Here is a 10,692-nt window from a genome sequence, read left to right as displayed (position 1 = left end):
GAAATGGAGTGTGACATGTGATCACTAAATTATTAGCAACAAAAACTGCAACTAACACATGCAATTGTAGCAAATAATAAGTAATCGAGTATCGTATCCACAGGGACTGACACAATGAAATAACTTTAACTATCTCCTAAACAAACTTAAGTAGTAGACAGGTAACAGAACGTAAAGATTGATTGACTTAAACTAAAACGCAAATAACAATAAATAAAATTACGTAGGAAAAATCAAATATAAAAGACAACTGATCCTAGGGTAGTAAATTCGTTAACTAAATCTACGCAATAAATCTATTAATCCTATGTACCAGTTTAATCCATTTATGATGAGAGATCACTTAATTAATCAATTACTCTCGCTAGAGCAGCAACGATCGTAGATTAGTAAATTATCTATCTCCGTTAGGTCTCAAGAAAATCTACTAACTCCCAATAGCTCCTAAGAATAGCTCCCTATGATCCACATATCTCCTCTAGGTCTCAAGGTTAAAATCATATCATAAATTTCCTGAATCCGCTAAACAGTTATCTCCGCTAGGTCTCAAACCGAATAGCTAAACATGCAAACTATTGATCAGATAATTCACAAGAAATTAAGCACCAGGAATTATGAATCATAAACTGGAAGGCACAAATGTATTAACAAATAAATCACATAAATTCAATCAACTATTTACAAACCCTAGAATCAGCTAAAGGAAACTAGCCAGACATGCCGAAATAAAACATAAACATAATTAAGAAGAAAGCAATTATAAAAACTAAATTATATAAAAACTGAATAAGAACGATTGTAGCGGCTTGAATCTTCAATCTTGATCCAAGCCTTGAAAACTAGAAAGCTAAAATATTCTAAAGCTATAAAACTGAAATATGAATGTTCGGTGCTTCTGAATAGGTCAAAAGAGGACCTTTTTATAATTTTCAGATTTCCTTCGATCACCATGGAAGTTGCCATGCAAAGTAGAATTCTAAAGGTAATAGAATCGTGTAAAATAAGGCAACTCTCCAGCTGGATGCGCGCTCTGGAAAATACTCCCACTCTTGCCGAATTCGCAGCACTCGCCAGAGGAACGACTATCGTCAGGGAAATGGCTATCGCCAGAGGAATGGGTCGCCAGAGGAATGGGTCGCGCCAGAGAAATGGTGATTTCTCTGCTCTGGCTTCTTGATTTCTCTGGTGATGACTTCGCTACTATGGAGATTGATTTCTCTGACTTTTCACTTCTCTGACTATTGAGCGCTGGGCTTTACTTCTCTGATGCTGGCTTCTCTCCCCTCTGCTCTGACTATCGACTTCTCTGGCGATTGGTTTCTCTGCTCTGGTGAGTTGACTTCACTGCTCTGGTCTGGCTTCTTGATTTCGCTGCACTGGAGATGTCGATTCCTCTGCTCTGGAGACCAAAGCACCTCGAAAACGCCAAATTCATCCAAAATTCTCCAAAATTGCATTCTTCCATCTCGAAAGCCTAAATCTCCTGCAAAGCATAAAATACACCATAAAACGCACCAATTTCCAGAAGATTATCTTAAAATACGCACATACAAACCCTTAAAAATAGAGCAATTTAAGCATAAATCAACTCCCCCACACTTAGCCTTTTGCTTGTCCTCAAGCAAAATCTATATGAATCCTAGGAAGAGATTGATTTCAACAATGTTAATTTCCATCCAAACATTCACAAAGCCAATTCAAAATTTTACAATCAACACACATCTCTTGATCATGCAAGTAACTCAAAGTTTAAGAAGCAACAAAAGAGTAATGCAAGTAATTCAATCAGACCCAATTCTCCGCTAGAAGTGAATTCCCTAATGTGATCGCCTTTATAATCAATATCACCATTTTTTCACACTTTTTGTGCTTAAGATTTTCGACAGTTGAGCCATAATTCATGAAATAAAACCATTTGGATGTAATCCAAAGTCTTTTCACGTGGTTTCCCATGCTCATAGTTAGACTAGAGGAGCAGAGACTCAGAGCTGCCACGTTTTCAGAACAGGCCAGATGTTTCAGAGCTGGCATTTTCAGAGTTGGCAATTCGTCCAACTTTTTCATTTTTCACAGATAAGATATGATTGTAGGCAATCACAATGACAACACTCCTTCTAGCATCTACCGGACAAATCACGTTTTACTAACTTACAAAAGTGTTGCAACAAAACTCATAATTCTTTGCACAATCAAGAAACATATATTAAAAGTAAAATAAGAATAACCACCAAACAAACACAAACCCGAAATGCACATCGAAAACCATCTTCTCTTCCACAAATTCATAAAAATTAGCAAGATTCGAGACCAAAAACTAAGCGTAGAAAGATTGATCTCACCCAAATTTTTGAAAATTTTAAGCAACAAAACACCCCCCCCCCCCACACTTAAAGCATGCCATGTCCTCAGGGCATAAAAGAAATAAGAAGAGTGTAGAAAACGTCCCTGATTATCGGCAATGAAAAACTGAACCATCGTGAGAGGCGGCGAAAATGGAGGTTTGTGACCTTGGGCAGAGTAGAGAGTGGCTGTGCTGGACAGGGCAGCGAAGAGAGCGGCTGCGCTGGACAGGGCAGCGAAGAGAGCGGTTGCGCTGGACAGGAAGACCTCCAGTAACCTGGCAGAGAAACACATGCCCATGGCGGTGGCATGAACAAAGCGCGAGTTCTCACAACTTCCAAGCTCAACACCGCATAAAAAAAAACCCAAACAAAACAACAAAACAAAAAGAAACAAAACGAAACTGAAAGAAAGAAAAACAAAACAAAAACGGTTGGGTTACCTCCCAACAAGTGCTTAATTTAATGTCTAGAGCTCGACGATACCTCATGGTCTCAATGAATATCAAACGCAGCGGGCGTGACAGATCGCCTGACACGATCAGCGACAGAGGACTCATGTGCATCAGCTGCGTGAAAGACGACGCTTCCATTGGGCACATCTATCATAGCCCTCCCCGTAGCTAAGAATGATCGACCAAGAATCAACGGCGGATTTGCATCTTCAGGAATATCGAGGACCAAGAAATCCGTAGGGAAGACGAGCTTGTCAACCTTCACAAAGATGTCTTCAAGCTTTCCTCTCGGCTTTACTCTTGATCTATCCGCCATTTGAATCTCCATCGAGGTCGGCTTGAGATCTCCAATTCCCAACCGCTTGAAAACAGAGATGGGCATCACATTGACACTAGCCCCTAAATCACAAAGAGCCTCGGGAAAGAACTCTCCGCCAATCTCGCACTCAATGGTGAAGCTACCCGGATCTTTCTTCTTCGAAAGTAGCTTCATTGGCAGCTTAGTGCACACAGCTTTCGCCTGCGAGATTTTCTTATCCTCATCCTGAAGGAATATTAAATTGAATTAACGTTCCACTTTGCCCGATGATCGTTTCTTGGTTATTATTAATTTATCATACAACGATTAAATCCTAACATGCTCCTATGAATTTAACAGCTGCACACAGGTGTTAGGAAAACTTACTTGAGAATCGGATGCACAAACTGTTGATGATCGTGTCGAAAGAATCTGACTCCAGCTCTGATCTTCTCGACTGTATCCCGCTCAATTCCCAACGTTGGATGGACAACGAGCTATGGAAATTCCCAAGGCAGAAAGATCACTCACGTTTCTGCGCCTCCCTCTTGTCATATCCCAGTTTTTAATCACTGATTAAAGACTTAATAATTAGGGTTCGGCATCCATTAATAATAAAACTGATTTGATTAATCTGATGTGATTTAATTGTTATATATGTGTTTTGATGTGCTAAATTCTTATTATTATTATTTGAATCCGTTTGAGATTTAAAGGATTATTGAGTAGTCAATAATTATTATTTCGGATTATAACTGACTTAGCAGAGTCATGTTATTTAATTTATATACGATAGAAATAGTATTTCTATTATTTACTTGAAGTCGTAATTAATTTTCGACTTATAAAATATGTAATTTATAGAGAGTTATAACGAAGCTTCGTTATATGAGAACCCGAAATTAGTATTACAAATACAGAATAAGGATTTTATTCATCACATTCATCTAGCACCTACACATTTCCACATCCATCTTACTCTTAAATAAATTGATGGTGTTGGAAACACTCATCATATGCCAACCATCCCACTAAACACTCATCATATGCCATCATATGCCAACCATCCCACTAAACACTCATCATTCCACTAAACACTTATTATTCCACACACTCATCATTCCACTAAACACTCTTTACACCTTCTTTTGCCAGCCATCTTCTACACCTTTAACATAACATGCAATTAGCTTTTATTTAATCAAAATCAGCAGCCAACATTCCTCCCATTCCTCCTAACATTCTGATCCAAGCTATACGTTCTTATGCTTGAATTATAATTCACTGATTCCAGCTTTCCAAATCAGTTTCCAAGATTTCCCAAAACAAGAAAGAGGTAATAAACGTCCATTAATTCTTCCAATTCTTTCATAGTTTTCAGATCCAAAATTTCATTGTTAAGCTTGGCTGAATAAATTCGCAGATCCAATTTTGGTGAATTCAGAAAGAAGATTTTCCTCATTTCCTACTCATATCAAGGTTACCTCCTATTTCCTCCATACACTTACTGTAAAATTCGAACCATCAAGAACATCAACACACGCACTCATAATCATTATATTTCTATCTATTACAAGTACAGATCAGTTTTTGTAAATAGAAATGATGAAAGAACAGATTTTTAAAACCCTAACTTGTTCTATATTTTGAATCTGGACTGAAAAATTTGGGGGTTCTTGTGTCTTTGCCTTCTGTGTATGTCCGGGAATAGAGAGTTGGGGGTGAGAGCAGCCGGCGGCTGCTCGCGGCCGGAGGCGGCGCGGCGGCAGCCGCCGCCTTTTTCCTCTTGCTGTTGAAACGAGAGAGAAGGGAAAGGGGGAGAGATTAGATTATAACAAAAAGGGAGAGAGAGAAAAAAAGGGGAGGACGGAGAGAAAATGAGGGAAGAGGAACTTATCTTTCCGGAGGCGGCCTCGGCGGTGGCGATACGACGGCGGGAGCGGCGACGCTCGGCTTTTCACAACGGCCGGAGAAGGCACATGCAGCGACGAAGAGGCCTCTGCCACCCTGTTCCAAGGCTGGGGACGACCAGGCGGCGCCGTGCTTGGCCACGGCAGAGGCGGCAGTGGCACGCGAAGGAGGCGGAGGCGACTGTACCAGCGAGAGAGAGGGAAGAGGAGACCGAGGGAGTGAAAAGAGAGGGGACGAGGCGACGGCGAGGCGGCGCGCCGGAGGCGGCGCCGACCTCAGCCGAGTGAGAGTGAGAGAGGCGAGAGGGAACCGAGGGGGGAGAGTGAAGAGAGAGGCTTGTGTGTTTTGTGTGCTGCTGTGTGTGTGTATGTATGAATGTATTAGGGTTAGGTTAGGCTTTTGGGGCTCAAGCCCATCTTCTTTCCTTTGGGCCGAGTTTTTTTTAATTGTTGGGCTGATTTTATTAGTTTAATCCTGCTGGGCCCATTTCGTTTTAAAAGCTGATGGGTTTTTAATTAAATTGATTTTGGGCTCATTTTAATTAATTTTGGGCTGTTATTGATTAATGAAGCCTACGAATTTTGGCCTAATTTCTTTTAAAAATGCTTGATTTTTCACTAAATTATTTTAGTGAATTTAAATCTCTTGATTTAAATTTTGATATTGAAAGTTGGGACTATTTATTTTAAATGAAGTCCGTTTTTTTTAATTTTATTGATGGACTTAAAAGAAATATTTTGGGATTAAGCCCCATTTATTATATGATAAAATTATTTTTTAAGCTTACGAGTATGGATTTTTTTTTTTGGTTAAAATGTTTTATTTCATCTCAATGGATTTTAAAATGTTTTATTATTTATAAATGAATAATGGAATTTCTTATTTATTTACATGATAAAAAAATGTGGAATTGTGTTATAGAATGATTAAGTATATGATTTACTTTATCAAATGAGCTTGGGATTTAATTGAGATATTAAATTGCTAAGCATGTGTTTATAAATGATTTATTTATTTAAGTGATGAAAATGTGCGAAGTATGAGAAAGCATGATTTATAATGATTAAATTTTCAGGGTGATAATATATAGCTTGTTCTTAATTATTGGAGTACTTGACTAAATGACGGGTGAAGAGGGAGGTTATGGATTATGTACATGTTGATGTTCGAACAAATGGGTTCGAACCTATATGATAGTTACATGATAATTGGTTACATTTTATTGATTGAATGAAACGAGATTAATATGGATGCTAGAACCCTAAAACATTAAAAGATACCTTAGGCACGTAGAATTAGACTTTGTCTTATGACAATTTCTTCACGAACTTATCGACTCTTCATCAATGAAGGTCCGGGCGACAGAAAGTGAAGCAGAAGAAGAAACGACTCCACGCCAGCTTTAAGAACAATTGAGGTGGGCATTATTTTATTATTACGTATATAGAGATCCCCTGCGTGACGTAGGCCTCATATGCGAATATATATGCATGATATGTTTTGACTATTTATTCAGTTCTTATGAAATGCTTATATGTTTAATGCCCTTTATGAAAATGAAAATGTTATGAAAATGAAATGTTTATGAAATGATTGACTGCCAAAATGTTTATGTTTTTTTATATGTATCCTATCTGTGTTGGTTCGCCAACTTTAAAGGAAATCCAATTGGGATCCTATGCTAGACAAAGGTCGCTAGCTAGGGTTAACGTGTACACTCATGGAGACCGCGAGTCGCTTGCGACCGGTCTTGGCGTCCGTGGTAAGGAGGCCTCCTTCCCGGCGCGTGACAGAAAGGACAGATATGGATCATATAGACTGAAAATGGGATGCATCCACCTTTATGAAAATGAACGAAATGTTTTAGTAAGCGCAGGTCATTTATGAAAACCCCTGTGTGTTACTGTTATGGCAGTTCAATTTATATATGTATGCATGTTGTATTTTCGGCTTATGTCACTGAGTATTTTTATACTCAGCCCTGCATGTATTTCTAAATGTGCAGGTTGAGCAGGCGATGGAATGGATCGGTGTTGAGCGGATTTCCCTTTTGATGTTTATGTAATGAAACCTTGAGTATGCATCTCCATATGCATAACTCACACGTTTTTCCGCTGCAAACACTCTGAATTTGTTATCGTATTGTGGAACTTATTACTCCTTCATTTTGTTTAACTTTCATTTGGGGTTTAGTCGTTATGGCTGGCTCATTTGTTAATTACCCAAGTGGTTATATATATATATATATACCACTAGTTTGTTGTTATTAATGTTGGTTATTTAGTAAATCCCTTTTTAATTTCCATTTCTTATTGTTCACCCAAGTCATAACCCCGGTTAACCCGTCATTGGGATAGTGGGCTGTGACAGAGTGGTATCAGAGCAGTTCGTTTGCTCTGGCCCTAGAAACCTTATTCTAAAAAGCCGAGTCTAGCTTAATTCACTAGACTTACATGGGTTCATTCGACACCGCTCAACACTCCATTGCATCGTGCTCAATCAGGGAAAAAGGTAACTGCAGTTTCAACGTTTTAAAGATGTTATTGTTCTAAACTGCTTCATGAAGATGTTTATGTGAAGAGCATGCTATGATGAATTATTGAATGTTTTGCCTTTCATTGAAATGTTGAATGTTTTGCCTTTCATGGCATATCATTGCAGTTATGATGTTATGATAAGAAGAATGATAGAGAATTGACACATGCTTTCCCCAGAAAACATAGATTGCTATAAGTTGCATGATCATGATTCTAAAAGAACATAGACTGCTGGATTAGTAGGATATCTCTACAATCTAGATTCTTAAGGTGATGATGTAGAAGAATGAAAAAGAACTTAGAGCATTTCAGATTCCACAATGAAACAATGGTTCTTTTGAACTACAAAGAGGAATGAAAAGACATGTACGCGTTGAAGGAAAAACACGGGATGATGATACAAGACGAATTCAAGGCAAACGCTGCATCAAGGGTTTGAGCATAGTCTCTACGTTCAAATGTTCACACGCGATGGAACACCGAATCGACTTTTAGTACACGATAGATTTTAATAACAGTATGCTTTGCCTATATATATGTATATATTTGTGTACATGTTATACGTGGGGGTTTGGGTTCAATAGGACATAGAACTTTAAATTAAGCTTTTGGTTTGCGAGTACGAACTTGAGTTTTATTATTATGAATAGTTGTCCACGGCTTTCTAAGTTCGGGATGATGTCTCCCGTGTGACTGGAAGGTGATGATGTTGGACCTAGCCAGTCCACATGATCCAAATATCAGTAGACGTATTTTGGGTTGAAAACCCATGTGTTTCAACTTTCGGTTGAAAAGCCAGATGAGTTTTGTTCGACCTAGTAGTTACTCTTTTCTACCATCTGGTTATTCGTTTGAGTTTCTCAACAAATTTTTCTGCATCACTTTGTTTTGATATCGTTCAAGAATTGAGCCTTACAATTGTTGAGTTGTCCTAGTACCCTCTTGTGATCAATAAGGATTTAAATGTTTTGTTATGATGCTTTCATGATTAAATCAAGAGAAATATGTTATGAATTGAGGTAAGGAATATACTGAGGATCTTTTATCTTTGAAGCACAGAATGCCTCCCAGAAGAGCCCCAAGAAACAATGTGGGAACCGCAAACGAACCCCCACGAAGGGTTGAGGAACTTTTTCTTAAACAGAGCCCGCCAACATTCAACGGGACCGGCAACCCGACTGATGCGGAAATCTGGATTAGAGCAATGGAAAGGATTTTCGACTTTCTTTACTGTTCTGACCAAGAGAGACTCTCTTGTGTTGCATTCCAACTAACTGGGTCGGCAGATTTTTGGTGGGAAACCAAGAAGAGGGCAATGACCCTCGAACAATTGGAAAGCCTGACTTGGGAAGACTTCAAGACGGAGATCTACGATAAATACATTCCCAAGAGCTACAGAAAGAAGAAAGAGACGGAGTTTTTCAATCTGAAACAAAACAAGATGTCCGTGACGGAATACGATCGCGCTTTCTGCGACATGTCTCGCTATGCCCCTCATCTGATCGACACTGATGAAAAGATGGCCGAGAAGTTTCGTTCAGGCCTTAGGCATGAGATCAAGATGGCGCTCGCTGGTCATGGTAATCTCACCCACTCTGAGGCACTTAGCAGAGCCCTGGATGTTGAAGCAGCCATGCCTGAAGACCGCCCAACCCAGACTCAAGCTTCGGGAAACAACGATCGTGGGAAGAGAAAATGGGATGGCAACAACAACAATAACAGGGGTTACTACAACAACCAAGATAACAAGAGGCCATGGCAAGGAAACATGATGCCACAAGGGCAATGGCAAGGACGACCAGTCAATCCAGGATCAGCTGGAAACAATCAGGGCCAGCTCAGGGCACCTTTGTGTCCCAAATGCTCCAAGTCACATCACGGCATATGCTTAGCTGGCAGCAATACCTGCTTTAAGTGTGGCCAGAAGGGCCATTTTGCCAGAGACTGCCAAGGAAAACCTCAAGGAGGAATGAGAGGGCCAAATCAGCCGAGCCAAGTACAACCACTCAGGGCTATTCAAGGCCAACAACTACTCTACCCACCACCACAGCAACAACATCGACCTGCGATACGTCCACCGCAAATTCCACAGGCAAGAGCCTATGCCTTGCACAAGAATAAGCAAGGAAACAACCAAGGGAATTTGGCAGGTATGGGCACATTACTCGACACACCTGTTATACTTCTGTTTGACACGGGTGCCTCGCATTCTTTTATTGCAAGTGCATGCATAAAAACTTTAAAGCTCCAACCTGAAAAGACTAATCAGGACTTGAGAATTTCCTCACCAATAGGAGGGACGACAGTAGTAACACATGCTTGCTTGAACCTAGAACTGACCATAGGATCGTTTAAGGTCATAGCGAACAACTTGCACGTCATATCGATGGAGGACGTTGATATAATCCTGGGGATGGACTGGCTAGCGGAGAACTATGCCACGATATTGTGCCAAGAGCGGAGAATCGCTTTCAACTTTCCAGGAAGGGACGCTTTGAGTTTCCACGGAATATGCAGGAGAAACAGAGTGCCGATTATTTCAGCTTTACAGGCAAGGAAGATGATGAACAAGAAAGACTGCCAAGCCTTCCTCGTATACCTGAACGGGGGAATTGAGACCGAAAAGACAATGGAAGATGTAGAGATCGTGCGGGATTTTCAAGATGTTTTCCCAGAAAATTTGCCAGGATTACCACCTGACAGACAAGTAGAATTCACCATCGATCTAGAACCAGGAGCGGCGCCGGTATCAAAAGCACCGTACAGAATGGGCCCGAAGGAATTGGAAGAGTTGAAAATCCAGTTACAAGAGTTGCTGGACCTAGGCTTCATCAGGCCTAGTGTGTCCCCATGGGGAGCGCCGGTGCTGTTTGTCAAGAAGAAAGATGGAACCTTGAGATTGTGCATCGATTATCGAGAGCTGAACAAGCTAACGCTGAAGAACAAGTATCCATTGCCCAGAATTGATGATTTATTCGACCAACTCAAGGGCGCGAGTGTTTTCTCCAAAATCGATTTGAAGTCTGGGTATCATCAGTTAAAGGTTAGACATGAAGATATACCCAAAACGGCTTTCCGAACAAGATATGGTCACTACGAGTTCGTAGTTGTACCGTTCGGACTAACAAATGCACCAGCTGTATTCATGGACC

General features: G+C 40.2%; 1 long non-coding RNA gene across 1 annotated transcript; it reads left to right on the top strand.

The window, feature by feature from the left end:
• Positions 1 to 3,958: 3,958 nt before the first annotated feature.
• LOC131006644 (uncharacterized) lies at positions 3,959 to 7,308 on the top strand. Its single transcript, XR_009095665.1, has 3 exons — positions 3,959 to 4,571; positions 6,356 to 6,420; positions 7,009 to 7,308. It is a non-coding gene; the product is annotated as an uncharacterized LOC131006644 (long non-coding RNA).
• Positions 7,309 to 10,692: the final 3,384 nt, after the last annotated feature.

The sequence above is a fragment of the Salvia miltiorrhiza genome, chromosome 1 (genome assembly GCF_028751815.1).
Source record: "Salvia miltiorrhiza cultivar Shanhuang (shh) chromosome 1, IMPLAD_Smil_shh, whole genome shotgun sequence".
NCBI classification, from domain to species: Eukaryota; Viridiplantae; Streptophyta; class Magnoliopsida; order Lamiales; family Lamiaceae; genus Salvia; species Salvia miltiorrhiza.
This window is presented reverse-complemented; position numbering and strand designations above follow the sequence as displayed.